We start from the raw sequence: 16658 nt of genomic DNA on the forward strand, positions 1-16658 counted from the left end.
GTAACCAGTTAATCTTGCCCCATTCTTCTCCCCCCTTCCTTCCTTCCTTCCTTCCTTCCTTCCTTCCCTCCTCCCTCCCTCCCTCCCTCCCTCCCTCCAATCCTTTCTTCCTTTCTTCTCACCCATTTCTGAACACATGTGCTTCTTTCCCTTTTTTCCTTCTTCCCCTTCCTTCTGCTTGTCCTTCTTTCTCACCACTTCTGTTTTAGTACACCCTTCCCTTCTTTTTTCCTTTCTTCTCACTATTTCTATTTCTTAACCAATGTGTCTTTTTTCCTCTCTTCTTCTTTTTCTTCTTTCTTTCTTTTTTCCTTCCTTCTGTCCTTCTCCTTCATTCCTTCTCAGCATTTCCATCTCTGAACCCATATGTGTCTTCATCTCCCTTCCTTCTTGCTCTTCCTTCCTTTTTACCTACCTTCTCACACTTCAATTTTAACCTATTTGTCTCTTTCCTATTCTTCTCCTTCCTTCCTTCCTTCCTTCCTTCCTTCCTTCCTTCCTTCCTTCCTTCTTTTTCTTTCTTTCTTTCTTTCTTTCTTTCTCACCACTTCCATTTTTTAACCCATCTGTCTCTTCTCCTATCTCTATCCTTGTCTTTCCTTACTTCCTTTTCCTACCTTTTCATGATTTAATGTTTAACCCATCTCCCCATCTTCCTTCCTTCTTTCCTTCCTTCCGACTCACCATTTCCCTTTCTTAACCCATCTGTATTTTCTCCTATCTCTATCCCTGTCTTTTCTTCCTTCCTTTCTTTTTACCAACTTTCTCACGGTTCAATTTTAATCCACCGGTCTCTTCCCCATTCTTTTCTTTCTTTATTTCTTTCCTTCCTTCCTTCCTTCCTTCCTTCCTTCCTTCCTTCCGTCCTTTTCCTACCTTTTCATGCTTTAATGTTTAACCCATTTGTATCTTCCCCATTTTCCTTCCTTCCTTCCTTCCTTCCTTCCTTCCTTCCTTCCTTCCTTCTTTCTCACCACTTCCATTTCTTAACCCATCTGTCTCTTCTCCTATCTCTATTCTTGTATTTCCTTCCTTTCTTTTCCTACCTTTTCATGCTTTAACGTTTAACCCATCTATCTCTTCCCCATCTTCCTTCCTTCCTTCTTTCCTTCCATCTCACCATTTCCATTTCTTAACTCATCTGTATTTTCTCCTATCTCTATACCTGTTTTTTCTTCCTTCCTTTCTTTTTACCAACTTTCTCACAGTTCAATGTTTAATCCATCTGTCTCTTCCCCATTCTTCTCCTTTCTTCCTTCCTTCTCACCACTTCCATTTCATAACCCATCTGTCTCTTCTCCTATCTCTATCCTTGTCTTTCCTTTCTTCCTTCCTTCCTTCCATCCATCCATCCTTTTTTCCTACCTTCTCACACTTCAATTTTTAACCCATCTGTCTCTTCCCTATTCTTTTCTTTCTTTCCTTCCTTCTTTTTCCCAACTTTTCATGCTTTAATGTTTAATCCATCTGTCTCTCCTCCCATCTTCCTTCCTTCCTTCCTTCCTTCCTTCCTTCCTTCCTTCCTTCCTTCCTTCCTTCTCACCACTTCCATTTCTTAACCCACCTGTCTCTTCTCCTATCTCTATCCTTGTCTTTTCTTCCCTCCTTCTCCTATCTCTGTCCTTGCCCTTCCTTCCCTTTTCCCTATCTTCTCACACTTCAATTTTAACCCGTGTCTCTTCCCCATCTTCCTTCCTTCCTTCCTTCCTTCCTTCCTTCCTTCCTTCCTTTTGTCAATTTTTATTTCCCACCACTTCCATTTCTTGACCCATCTGTCTCTTCTCCTATCTCTGTCCTTGCCCTTCCTTCCTTTTTTCCTACCTTCTCACACTTCAATTTTCAACCCATCTGTCTCTTCCCCATTCTTTTCCTTCTTTCTTTCTTTCTTTCCTTCCTTCCTTCCTTCCTTCCTTCCTTCCTCATTTCTTTCTCACCACTTCCATTTCTTGAGCCATCTGTCTCTTCCCCTTCCACCCTTCTCCCTGCCCCCCAGCACAACGTATGTGACATTCTCAGGGAGGCGGCAATGTTGCTTGTAATTAAATTGTGATACTAAACACGCGGACCCCTTTCATGTCATGCATTCCCGGCCCCTTTTCATGTAATGCATCCACTCGGCTGGCACCTGAATGAGGCTTCCTCCTCCTGTCCCTTGATCCTTGCTCTCCCTCCCATTTTGATATCAATAGGATATAGATCCAAGAGCGCGGGTGGTCCCCGCTGAGCGTGGAGTTCTGCTGGTCCTTCAGAATACAAACAGCTTCTATTCATACAAAATTCATTAAAACATGCCGGTCTTGAAGAGATGCAACTTTGTCTCCTCTAATTGAAAGATCTGCTTTCAATGGCACTTTATCTTCCTTTCTGCACCTCTTCCCAGGCTGACGGTGCAAGTGTGTCCGTGTAAGAGAGAAAGAATTAATGCATGTGCCATTTTACCATTGTTTCCAAAGTACCTGCTTGTTTGTCACGATCGTGCATCTGCATAGCATTACCTTCGAACCAACTTTTTAGAATAAATACGGAAGGGAGGAAATGCATTTGACTTATCTCAGGGTGCATCAACATTGTAGCATGAATGCAGTTTAGCACCACTTCCACTACACTGCTTAGCTGGTATTGCACCACCTGACATCCGCCAGGAGATAGCAGCCAATAGTGAAAGGACCAAGGCAGAGACATCTCCAGCTCATCCCCTGTTTGGGTATCAGACAGCACATCAACGACTTAAATCTAGAAATAGATCTACAGAGACACTCGCTGGAACACCTCAGCAAACGAGAGTCCAAAAGTGGCAGGCTCAAACCCAGAACCTCAACCAATGGCTGATACCAAATGAGAGACTCCCCCCTGGGCACACAGAAGACTGGGTGACTTGGAAGGTGTTGAACAGACTGCGCTCTGGCACCACGAGATGCAGAGCCAACCTCAAGAAATGGGGCTACAAAGTGGAATCCTCGACATGCGAGTGTGGAGAAGAGCAAACCACTGACCACCTGCTGCAATGCAACCTGAGCCCTGCTACATGCACAATAGAGGACCTTCTTGCAGCAACACCAGAAGCACTCCAAGGGGCCAGATACTGGTCATTTAATCAACTACCAAACTCACAAATTTTGTATTTTGTCTGTTTGTTTACTTTGTTCTGTTAGAAATGTAATATAATTGACTGGTTGCCCTGACACAACAAATAAATAAAAACAAAACCACTTCCACTGCCATGGCTCCATGCTACTACATCCTAGGATGTAGTTTGGTGCATTGGCAGGGAAGGCCTTGTAAAACTACAACTCACACAGCATTGAAAGTGGTGCGAAACTGCATTAATTCCACAATGTAGATGCACCCTTAGGCAGAAAATATTGAAATTCTCAAGGAGTTCCTGTACTGTTGTATTCAGAAAATCCTTTGGATGCTGTCTAAGCAAAATCTGTGAACTGTAGTCTAAATGAAAGAGTTTTCCCTTGTAAAACTACATCTTCCATGATTACATACCATTAAGCCATTCAGTGCCCACTAAACTTCCATGGCATACTTTTCAAATTGAAATTGAAACCAGACAAGACAGAGGTACTCCTGGTCAGTCGCAAAGCCAGACAGGGCATAGAGTTACAGCCTGTGTTGGATGGAGTTACACTTCCCCTGAAGACGCAGGTTCACAGCTTGGGTGTGATCCTGGATTCTTCTCTGGTCTTGGTGGTGGCCAGGCGAGCATTTGCACAATTAAAACTTGTGCACTAGCTGCACCCGTACCTTGGGAAGTCTGACATGGCCACAGTAGTCCACACTCTGGTTACATCCCATATAGACTACTGCAACATGATCTACATGGGATTGCCTTTGAAGACTGTTTGGAAGCTTCAAATGGTCCAACAAGTAACAGCCAGATTCCTCACCAGAGCAGCATTCAAGGAACATATAACTCCCTTGTTACGCCAGCTCCACTGGCTGCCAGTTTGCTACTGAGCACAATTCAAAGTGCTGGCTTTAGCCTTGAAAACCCTAAACCAGTGTTTCTCAACCTGGGGGTCGGGACCCCTGTGGGGGTCGTGAGAGGGTGTCAGAGGGGTCGCCAAAGACCATCAGAAAACACAGTATTTTCTGTTGGTCATGGAGGTTCTGTGTAGGAAGTTTGGCCAAATTCTATCATTTGGTGCAGATCCATCATTGTTCGAGTTTTGCTCTTTGATTGCTTTTTGATTGTAGGTGAACTATAAATTCCGGGGGCCCCAGTGGCGTAGTGGGTTAAACTGTTGAGCTGCTAAAACTTGTTGACTGAAAGGTTGCAGGTTCGAATCAGGGGAGCGGCGTGAGCTTCCACTGTCACCCCAGCTTCTGCCAACCTAGCAGTTCAAAAACATGCAAATGTGAGTACATCAATAGGTACCACTCCAGCGGGAAGATAACGGCGCTCCTTGCAGTCATGCTGGCCACATGACCTTGGAGGTGTTTATGGATAATGTCAACTCTTCGGCTTAGAAATGGAGATGAGCACCAATCCCCAGAGTCGAACATGACGGGACTTAATGTCAGGGGAAAATCTTTACATTTACTTTTAAATCCCAGCCACTACAATTCCCAAATGTCAAGGTCTATTTCGCCCCAAACCCATCATCATTCAAGTTTGAATGTATCTGATATTTGTGCCAAATTTGGTCCAGTGAATGAAAATACATCCTGCATATCAGATATTTACATTACAATTCATAACTGTAACAAAATGACAGTTACGAAGTAGCAACAAAAACAATGTTATGGTTGGGGGTCACCACACCATGAGGAACTGTATCAAGGGGTCGTGGCATGAGTAAGGTTGAGGACCACTGCCCTAAACGGTTCTGGCCCAGCTTACCTGTCCAAACATATCTCTCCCTATGAACCATCTAGGAGTTTAAGATCATCTGGGGAGGCCCTGCTCTCGGTCCCGCCTTCTTCACAGGCACAACTGGCGGGGACAAGAGACAGGGCCTTCTCAGTGGTGGCCCCTCAACTGTGGAACTCCCTCCCTAGGGATATTAGATCAGCCCCTTCCCTTCCAAAGTAAAGTGAAGACATGGCTTTTTGAACAAGCCTTTGGGAACCTAGTGCAATAGATAAACACAGAACTATGTAAAATCTAATACTGGAACAGCTTAGACAATTTTTGGACACCCAGACTAATAGTGAAGGTAGTAGTTTTATATGTTTTTAAAGGTTTTAATGTATGTAATTCTGTTTTAAATGTTTATTGTAATTTTTACGTTGTTTTAACAGCATTGAATAGCTGCCTATGTTGAAAAGTTGCCTTGAGTCACCTTCGGGTTTGAAAAAGGTAGGGTAGAAATATTGTAAATCTATATAATTAAAAATGTAATGTTTGTTTGTGGGATTAACATAACTCAAAAACCAATGGACGAATTGACACCAAATTTGGACACAAGACACCTAACAACTCAATGTATGTCCTTCACTCAAAAAAATTGATTTTGTCATTTGGGAGTTGTAGTTGCTGGGATTTATAGTTCACCTACAATCAAAGAGCATTCTGAACCACACCAACAATGGAATTGAACCAAACTTGGCACACAGTTCTCTCATGACCAACAGAAAATACTGGAAGGGTTTGGTGGGCAGTGTCCTTTGGTTTTGGAGTTGTAGTTTACCTACATCCAGAGATCACTGTGGACTCAAACAATGATGGATCTGGACCAAACTCTACACGAATACTCAATATGCCCAAATGTGAACATTGGTGGAGTTTGGGGAAAATAGAATCTTGGCATTTGGGAGTTGTAGTTGCTGGGATTTATAGTTCACCTACAATCACAGAGCATTCTGAAGCCCACCAACGACAGAATTGGGCCAAACCTCCCACACAGAACCCCCATGTGGGCCACAGCAACGCATAGCAGGGGACGACTAGTCTATATAAATAAAAATGTAATTTGTGGGATTAACATAACTCAAAAACCACTGGACGAATTGACACCAAATGAGTGACTGGGCAGGCAGACCCTTGGCTTCCCCAGGCCCCCAATTTGGGGTCTCCCACCTCTCTCTCCTACCCCTTCCTTCCCTTTGGGCCTACCTTCCTCCACCACGCTGGGGCCTCACGTGGGCCCATCTTACCTCCCTCCCTTATATGGATAATATTGTCCAGGGAGGGAAGAAAGAAGAAAAGAGAGATGGAGAGATGGAAACAAAACACAAAGGAAAGAAGGAAGGAAGGAAAGAGGTAGAGAAGGAATAAAGGAGAGAAAGGGAAAGGGAAAGAAAGGGGGAAGGAAGGAAAGAGATAGAGATGGAAGGAAAGAAAGAAAGACAAAAAAGGTAAGGAATGAAGGAGAGAAAGAAAGAAAGGAGAGAAAGAGGGAGAGAACACTGGCCACAGCAACGCGTGGCCGGTACAGCTAGTAAATAAATAAATAAATAAATAAATACTTTTGGAGATGAAGATGAGGGAGAATTACAGCCTAACCATTCCTGTTTTACGTCTACCTTCTATTTTACATTCCTGTTTCATGTGTACCTTTATTTCTAGTAGAAGTAATGCTACCCCTCTATTCTGCTTTGGTTAGACCACACCTGGAATATTGTGTCCAATTCTGGGCACCACAATTCAAGAGAGATATTGACAAGCTGGAATGTGTCCAGAGGAGGGCGACTAAAATGATCAAGGGTCTGGAGAACAAGCCCTATGAGGAGCGGCTTAAGGAGCTGGGCATGTTTAGCCTGAAGAAGAAAAGGCTGAGAGGAGATATGATAGCCATGTATAAATATGTGAGAGGAAGCCACAGGGAGGAGGAGGGAGCAAGCTTGTTTTCTGCTTCCTTGGAGACTAGGACACGGAACAATGGCTTCAAACTACAAGAGAGGAGATTCCATCTGAACATGAGGAAGAACTTCCTGACTGTGAGAGCCGTTCAGCAGTGGAACTCTCTGCCCCAGAGTGTGGTGGAGGCTCCTTCTATGGAAGCTTTTAAACAGAGGCTGGATGGCCATCTGTCAGGGGTGATTTGAATGCAATATTCCTGCTTCTTGGCAGAAAGGGGTTGGACTGGATGGCCCATGAGGTCTCTTCCAACTCTTTGATTCTATGATTCTATAGCCCTGCTATTAATTTTTTGGGACACTCTTCCTCAAAGGAACTTTTGCATTCAGAAAACTTGAATTCCCAAAGCATTTCCATTGTAACTAAAGGCACAGGATGAAACTGGAGCAAAAGGAAAGGAAGGATCGGATCTGTGAGCTGAGCAGATGCCGCATCGGGCCAGAGAAAAAGAAAAGAAGAGCAGGTCCCTCTGCCAGGCCTGCCAGCGCTGCCATCCTCTTTGCTTTCAAAGCTTGGGGACCTCAAGGAGTATTGATTTCTTTGCTGTCAGCATGGCAGGTCCTCTGTGTGGCAAAGACGGGCCTGGTCTCTAAATCGCTCAGCGCTTGAACCCCAATTAGGCTGCTAATGGGGGTCGGCGGCTCCTTTCAAATGCAGTTGGGTAACGGAAACTTTAATGTGGGAATTACACAAATTGATAGTGTCGATTGAATGGATTCGACCCAACAGGACTCGACAAGGTTGTCTCTGCTCTCTATTAGGGAAGGGCTAATTCAAGCCAAGAGCCAAGGGAATGAAGGAAATAAAAGGAGAGAGAGAGAGAGAGAAGGAGCATGAGAGAGAGTGAAAGAGACAGAGAGAGGGATGAAGAATAAAGGGAGAAAAGGAGGGGGAGAGAGAGAAGGTGAAGGAGAAAGAAAGGGAAAAGATCAAGGAGAGATGGAGTGAAAGAGAGAGAGGAGTAAGAAAGGAGAGAGTCAGAGAGTCAGAGAGAAGGAGTGGGAGAGAAAAGGAGAAAAAGGGAGAATCAGCAGAGAGAGAAGGAAGGGATGAGAGTGGAGAGAGAAGGAAGGAAGGAAGGAAGGAAGGAAGGAAGGAAGGAAGGAAGGAAGGAGGGAGGGAGGGAGGGAGGGAGGGAGGGAAGGAAGGAAGGAAGGAAGGAAGGAAGGGAGCAGGGAGGGAGGGAGGGAGGGAGGGAGGGAAGGAAGGAAGGAAGGAAGGAAGGAAGGAAGGAAGGAAGGAAGGAAGGAAGGAAGGCAGGCAGGAAGGAAGGAAGGAAGGAGGGAAGGAGAGACAATTTACACTTTTTTATCGTGTCAGAAGCAACTTGAGAATATTCTGCAAGTTGCTTCTGGTGTGAGATAATTGGCTGTCTACAGAGACATTGCCCAGAGGTCACCTAGATGTGTTACCATCCTGCTAGGAGGCTTCTCTCATGTCCCTGAAAGCTAGAGCTGATGGGCGGGAGCTCACCCCGCCTCGCAGATTTGAAGCAGCAATCTTCAGGTCAGCAACCCAACCTTCAGGTCAGCAGTTTAATCCATTGTGCCAACACGGCTCTAACAACTTGACACTAAAGTTTGCACACTCATTTTATTTTCCCAATTCAGTAAGGTTTCTCAAGGTTGGCTCTTCCCCGGGGATTTAATCATATTCCTTCTTCTCATCAGTTGACTCCTCCATTCCTTCATCTCCCTTCCTTCCAACCTTTTGACTCTCCTTTCTCTTTCCATGTTGTCTCCCAGGATGCCTCCAGACAGCAAGGAGGACCCACCCAAGGGAACCACAGGATGGGAACCCTTTTCCGGGGTCTGTGTGAAAGGCGGAAACAGGGCCCATTAAGGGCAGTTAGGGATGGAGATTGTGTCCAGCCAAGTGGATGGCTAAGCGTGTAAATGTGGGGAAGGGGACTGAGATGGAGAGAACTTCCTGATTGATTATTCGGGGCTGTCACACTTTCAGCCAAGTGGAAAACTTGGAGGTTGGAGAGAGTAAGCTACCCATGAAAAACCTCCTCTTCCCTTTCCTGTTGGTGGCAGGGCGGCGTGTCCAGATCAAAGTCGCTTGTCACCTCTCCGGACCCAGGTTGGGCTATTTATGAGGCATTGGCCCATTAAGGGCCATGGAAATTCATTTCAGGGCTGGCAAGAGGTGTCGGTTTCCTTTCTCCTCCCTTCCCTACTTTTACCTAATTGCTCTTTCTTTCCCTCCTCTTTCAAACCAAGATTACCAAGTTTGGGAATTCTTTTGGGAGGTTGGATGTGATACTAATGGGATAGATGAGTATTAGATATCCAATAAGGAAAGTAAGGCAGAAAGTGGGTTGTTGTAGGTTTTTCCGGGCTATATGGCCATGTTCTGGAGGCAATTTTTCTCCTGACGTTTCGCCTGTATCTATGGCAAGCATCGTCAGAGGTAGTGAGGTCTGTTGGAAGTAGGAAAAATGGGTTTATATATCTGTGGAATGACCAGGGTAATGTTTCAGCTGATCACCTTGATTTGCATTCAATGGCCTGGAAGCACCTGGGGGGAATCTCTTGTTGAGAGTGATTTTATGTGCCTGTTTGTTTCCCCTTTGTTGTTTTGCTGTTGTAATTTTAGAGTTTTTTAATACTGGTAGCCAGATTTTGTTCATCTTCATGGTTTCCTCCTTTCTGTTGAAATTGTCCACCTCCTTTTGGATGTCAATGGCTTCTCTGTGTAGTCTGACATGCTGGTTGTGAGAATGCTCCAGCACTTCTGTGTTCTCAAATAATATGCTGTGTCCAGGTTGGTTCATCAGGTGCTCTGCTATGGCTGACTTCTCTGGCAGAGAAAGGTTCACTCCACCACAGGGGACCATGCTAGATAGATGATTCTGGGGGGGAAAGGCTCTAAATGAGTATTTTGCCCAGTATTACTTTGCCCACTTGTGGATGCATTGTTCAACAAGAGGCTTCAGAGTTATGGCAATCCTAGACACCCTGTCATGGGTCTTTCTTGAGAACAAACTATAGCCATTAAGAGAGCTGATTAATGCCAAACTAACTCTTGATTCATCTAGCCCAAGCCTGGGCAACCTGTGGTTCCTCCTGGTGTTTTGGACTTCAGCTCCCAGAATTCCTGACCATTGGACAAGCAGGCTAAGGCTTCTTAGAGTTAGAGGCACAAATATCTGGAGGGTCACAGGTTGTCCAGTCCTAATCTACTCCATAATCTTCAAGTCTTCAACAAGGTTTCTTTCCCATTCTTACTTGGAGAACTTTGTTATTCCCTGGTGGCCCACCAATCAGCTATTCACCATGGCCAAGCCTATCTCGGCTCCAAAATCAGATCAGATGGTAGGTGTCCAACATGGTCAAATAAAAGAAAGAAACTGAAACATTTTGGTCCAATGCTCTTCTACCTCTAAGAAACGAGATGTGAATGACACAGTCTTCTGGCCTACTTTTGCTCTGTGTCAACTGGTTCTCATGGATAGGAATGTAATCCTTTTGCTATTTTTGTTCTCAAAAACAGCAATGAATAAGCCATTTTCTGAGAAAGTGTTTGAAACCTGCACAACTTTTGAAGACTATTTCAGAATTTGGATATTTTGTGTACAAAATTCGTGCAAAGTATTTTTTGCAGAAAACAGAATTTTCTGTGTGTTGAGAACAGATATTTTTACATAAAAGCTGACATTTCTGTTAATTTAGTTCAACCTCCTGCAATGCAGGACTACACAATTCAAGCATTCCTGAAAGAATTTGTTTCATTAGTTGAAAGAGGTTCTCCCAGCCTTGATCTCCACCAACTATAGGAATCATGCACCTCTTGTGATAGTCTTGAATTACAAGTCACCACAGCCCTGACCTTCCTCACCAATGGCAAAGGAAACTGGGAACTGTAGTTCAGAAATATCTAAAGGTCTACATGATATCCTACTGCTGACTAGCCAGAGTTTTTGGGCTGAGTATCTCCAAGTTCTACTTGAAGATGTTAGGTCAAACCTGGGGCCTTCTTCATTAAGTTTGTTCTCAAGCAATGAGCAACAACTCTCTCTTTTTTTGCTGGAACATTCTCGCTTGACAAATAGAGAAGCTTAGAGATTGTGACATAATTTTTCCTATGGACTCAGAGAAGTTTCCCCTGCCTTGATCTACACCAGCTATGAGAGTCATGCACCCCTTGAGATGTTCTTGGACTACAAGCCCACCACATATCTTTATCATTCTTCACCAAGGACAAGGCAAGATGGGAGCTAAAGTCCAGCTATATCAAAGGAGCTACATGATGTCCCACTTATGGACCAATTGGAATTTCGGGCCGAGATCATTCCCAGTTCTACCTGGAGAAGTTTGATCAAACCTGCAACTTTCTTCATTGAGCTTGTTCTCCAACAATGAATAGCAAACCTTCCTTTATTAACAGGACCCCATTTAAGTTACACAATCTGAAAATATTTTGTTCCATGGCCTAAGAGAGGTTTCCCTAGCCTTGGTCTACACCAACCATGATAGTCATGAAGATGGCAGAGAGTGAAACACCCTGATAACGTCGCTCCATGAGTTTCTTACTAAGAACTTACTAAGAACTTCTAAAGAACTTCTAAAAACTAAAACTAAGAATCCTAAACAGACTAAAGGCCAGGCATGTTAACAAGATAATTTGCCAGATAGTCATGAACCCCCTGAGAAGGTCTTGGACTACAAGCTTTCACATCACTTGCCTTCCTCGCCAATGGCAAGGAAATCTGGGAGCTGTGATCCAGCAATATCTGAAGGGCTACAGGATGTCCCATTTCTGGAGCTTTGGACTTCAATCTTTTACAGCTCTACCTGGAGGCAATTAGTCAAAGTTAGGACTTTCTTCATTTAGTGTGTGATCCATAGTGGGAAGTGTAGTCCAGAGAAATCTAAAAGGCTATATGGTGTCCCACTTCTGGGCCAGATGGAATTTCAGACCTGAGTCTTTCCCAGATCTCCCTGGAGATGATTGGTCAAACCTGGGACCCTCTCCATTGAGCATGTGCTGCAAGCTGGGAGCCATAGTCCAAAGATATCTAAAAGGTCACATGATGTCCCACTTGTGGACCAGTCAAAGTTCTGGACCTGAGTCTTTCTCAGCTCTACTTGGAGATGTTTGGTAAGATCTGGAGTCTTCATTGAGCTTGTTCTCCAACACTGGCCAATGAATCTTCCTTTGCTTGACAGATAGAGGAGCAGAACCCGCTTTAAGCCAAGCAATCGGCCCTATAGCAAGGCATGAATGAAGGAGACAGAGAAGGATGACTGGAGACACGCTTGCGAAATTATTCTTCTCGTTCCAATGTGTTTCGGGAGTCTTACAGTCCACGGGAGCTTAAACCACCCAATCTGTCGTTATTTGAGTTACCTTTCCTTCCCGTCTCGTTCCCTTAAAACCGGGGATCAATCTTCGGTTTTATAAGCATGGGATGATGGAACAGCTTTCGTAGCTCTGGCGACGTGGCTTCAAGCAGCGGGGAAGAGAAAACCCCACAAATGATTTCCCATTATATATTTGGCTAAGGTGGAGGAAGGGGAAAGAAAAATGAACCAATCGTGTAATGAATTCCCTTCCTGGGTGCTAAGGCATCACAATGATTGATATTTATGGATTTTTCTTTCCTTCTTGTTTTTAAAAAAGAAAAGGTACACTTATTCTTCAGTGGTGGAAGCCAATGGGTGTTCTCTTCAGTCCTGAATCCAGCATAATTTTTTTGCTTACCATCCCAGCCACACAGCGAAACTCTTCTGGAGAAAGAGGAGAGATATTTGCTCTGCAAACACGCTACTGCTTCCCTATATTTGACACACAGAGGTTTGGGTTGCATGAAAACTAAGGCAGGCAAACTGGTTTGCCTTTTCAGATCAACACAGACTTGTTTGGCTTTGGTCGTTGTTAAAAATAGAAACCTAAATAAAGAGAGAGAATCCTCAAATGAGCTCAAAACCCATATTGCGGAGGGGTGCCAGATGAGGTATTTCTGTTTCCTTCTCTAAGGATGCATCCACTCTGTAGAATCAATGTCATTTGATGCAACTTTAAATGGCATGGCTCAATGCCATGGAATTATGGGAGCTGTAGTTTGGTGAGGCATCAGCACTCTTTGCCTGTGAAGGTCCAAAACCTTGTGAAACTACAAATCCCATAGGATGGACCTATGGCATAGAACTCTACAGTTTGGATATATCCTTCAGATGAAAAGAAAGCATAAAGAACTACCTAGTTTTGACATTTTGATGGGCTTTTCCTGCTTTTCCCTTCGATTTGTGCAGAGCAAGCGGGTTAGTTGGTCTCTAGATGGCTACCGAGATCCCTTCTCTCCTAGGAAAAGGAAAAAAAGCAAATAGCAGCAATAACCCAATGCCTCCACTGCTCAAAGAAAGTCCACTTGAAAATAAATCCCTCCAAGGCCTGCATCCATTTCTCGTTCTTTTCCATCTTGCGTCATCAACATCATCATCTTCTCAAAGCCACCAGGTCTCTTTCCAGCTGGTTTCTGGTGACAGATTGAGGAGTTTCCCTCTTTTGCCGGGCTCCTCTGGGTTCCTGTGTTTCTGGCTCACTTGCAGCAGACAAAGATGCCCAAGGTGTCCACACGGAAAAAAATAACCTTGGCCGGGACCTCTCCAGGAAAAACAGACCTGAGGAACAAATTTGTAGCAGTCAAAGCAGTATGGGGGCTTCCCAATGCTATCTGTATTTCTCATCCAATGCTATCTGTATTTCTCATCCTTGGTTCTCATCTAGGAGATTTTTTTTGGCCATGTCAGTAGTGACTTGAGAAACTGCAAGTCACTTCTGGTGTGAGAGAATTGGCCATCTGCAAGAACGTTGCCCAGGGGACACCTGGATGTTTTGATGTTTTATCATCCTTGTAGGAGGTTTCTCTCATGTCCCCGCATGAGGAGCTGGAACTGACAGAGATGAACCTTTCTGTTGTATCATCTCTGGTGAGACTTGAAGGAGAAGATGTTATTTGGGATGCTGGAGCAAGTCATCCAAGGCCTTCTGTTTTCACCCTCTTTCTTTTTCTAATTCCAAGCTATCGATGAATTTCTCCTTGTATTGAATCTTCTAGTATTGGAACATTTTGTATTGATTTATCCATGTAGAACAGTGGTTTCCAGCCTGTGGGCCACAGCCCACTGGTGGACCACAAGACCTAAAACAAGGTCAGTGGTTCTAGATTATTAAATGTGGTTTTCTATGAGTGAGCAAATGGCAACTACTGGATGACATATGTTCTGTATCAGAAACTAGAGCTGATGTGGTCTATCCAATGCAATTTTCTGAATAAGCACCCCAAATGACCAAACCAAATCTAAAGCTGACCAAAAACTGCTTTGTAACTCTTTTGGTACTAACGTTGAAGAGTGGTCCCTAGCAAAAGTGGTCCCTGGTCAGGTGAACCCTGGTCAAAGTGGTCCCTGACCAAAGTGGTCTCTGGTCAAAGTGGTCCCTGGTCAAGTGTCCCTAGTCAATGTGGTCCCTGGTCAGTGTGGTCCCTGGTCAATGTATTCTCTGGTCAAAGTGGTCCCTGGTCAAAGTGGTCCCTGGTCAAAGTGGTCCCTGGTCAAAGTGGTCTCTGGTCAAAGTGGTCCCTGGTCAAACTGGTCCCTGGTCAATGTGGTCCCTGGTCAAGTGGTCCCTGGTCAATGTGGTCCCTTGTCAAAGTGGTCTCTGGTCCATGTGGTCCCTGGTCAATGTGGTCCCTTGTCAAAGTGGTCTCTGGTCAAAGTGGTCTCTGGTTGAAGTGGTCCCTGGTCAATGTGGTCCCTGGTCAATGTGGTCCCTTGTCAAAGTGGTCTCTGGTCAAAGTGGTCTCTGGTCAAAGTGGTCCCTGGTCAATGTGGTCCCTGATCAATGTGGTCCCTGGTAATGTGGTCCCTGGTCAAAGTGATCCCTGGTCAAAGTGGTCTCTGGTCAATGTGGTCCCTTGTCAAAGTGGTCCCTGGTCAAGTGGTCTCTGGTCAAAGTGATCCCTGATCAAAGTGGTCTCTGGTTAAAGTGGTCCCTGGTCAAAGTGGTCCCTGGTCAAAAAAAGGTTGGGAACCACTGTATTAATCAAACCAAATTCTGCAAAAGTTAAAGTAGCAAATATGGAGGTCTGTATTGTTGAACTCAGAAACATTGGAAGAAAATTGGAAAAGAAGCAGCAAAACATTTTTCCCCCTTCAACACTGGGTCCCTAGATTGTGGTTGCATCTGCACTGTAAAAACAATGCAGTTTGAAACCATTTTAACTGCCATGGCCAAATGCTCTAGGATCCTGATGGTTGCAGTTTTGCAAGGTCTTGAGCCTTCTCTGCTGAAAAGTACCAAAGTCTCACCAAACTACTGCTCCCTTTGGTAATTTAGCTCTATTAGTATATGCCCAAAAAACCTTATTATTTTGGTGGTTAAATCAACTGTGCTGTGATGGAGGGGTGTCTCTCCTGAAGTCAGCAAAGTCGGTTGCCATCTTTGGATCACCGTGCTTTGTAGAAGGACAAGAAGAGCAAGCCGGCTTGGATGGAGCAGGCAGATTTAATTAAACTGCAATTTAATTACCTACCAACATCCCTTTTTAATAAAGCTCGGGAGGATTTTAATTTCTCTCTTTTCTTTTTTAAAGAAAAAAAACAACGACAGGGCCTGTCTCAAAACGTTGGTGATCATGCCATCCAACCCCTGCGATGTAATGGAAGATGTCACTTTACGTGCATGGAAACGTCTGTAGCTTCCACCCCATTTATGTAAAAGTCCAACAATTCTGATTGTGCCAATTTTAGCATTTCAGATGGAAACTGGTTTACCCTCCTGCTGCCCCAATTTGGATGGGATGATTGCAGTTACTCCTCTGTTATCCCATGCTTTCAGCTGCTTTTCAAATATCCCAGTTTCTCTCTCTTCCTCTTGTTTTTCTTCTGTATCCTCAGCTTGCTTTAGTTTCTGCAGCAAAATTATTTTGCACTGAATTAAGTCAGCCAAAGCAAAGGTCAAATTTTGTCCTTCCCAGTGGGCTCAGCCAAAAGCAAAGTTCTGCAGTCTGCCCTGGCTGATTTGCCCCTCTTCATGAATAACTTTTCCCAGTACACCACCCACTAATGTGGCTCAACTATATGTTGACAATAATGAAATGTTGGAAGGTATCAGGCAATATGGTTTGAGCATTGGGTTATGACTCTGGAGACCAGGGTTTGGGTCTCCACTTGGTCACAGAAACCCACTAGATAGTCTCAGAAACCCACTAGATAGTCACACTCTCTCAGCCCCAAAGAACCCCATGATAGGTTCATCTTAGGGTTGCTGTATGTCAAAAATGACTTGAAGGCACACAAAACCAACAACAACAACAACAACAACATCCTTTTTGATGCAGGATCTGGAGAACAAACCCTATGAGGAGAGGCTTAAAGAGCTGGATATGTAGCCTGCAGAAGAGAAGGCTGAGTGGAGACATGATGAGGGCCATGGATCAAGATGTGAGGGGAAGTCATTGGGAGGACTTGTTTTCTGCTGCCCTGGAGATTAGGGTGTGAAACAATGGCTTCAAACTACAGGAAAGAAGTTGTTTAGCAATGGAACTCTCTGCCACAGAGTGTGGCCAAGGCTCCTTCTTTGGAGGCTTTTAAACAGAGGCTGGATGACCATCTGTCAGAGGTGCTTTGAATACAATTTTCATGTTTCTTGGCAGAATCATGTTGGACTGGATGGCACACGAGGTCTCTTCCAACTCTATGATTCTACAATTCTATGATCTTAGTCCAGCCTCCGTATCCATGGATGGACTGCAATCCTGCATCGAAAAGGATCTTGTTGTTGTTGTGCACCATCAACCCTAAGGTGAACCTAACATGGGGTTTTCTGGGGCTGAGAG

The sequence above is a fragment of the Anolis sagrei genome, chromosome Y (assembly GCF_037176765.1).
Source record: "Anolis sagrei isolate rAnoSag1 chromosome Y, rAnoSag1.mat, whole genome shotgun sequence".
In the NCBI taxonomy this organism is placed as follows: domain Eukaryota; kingdom Metazoa; phylum Chordata; class Lepidosauria; order Squamata; family Dactyloidae; genus Anolis; species Anolis sagrei.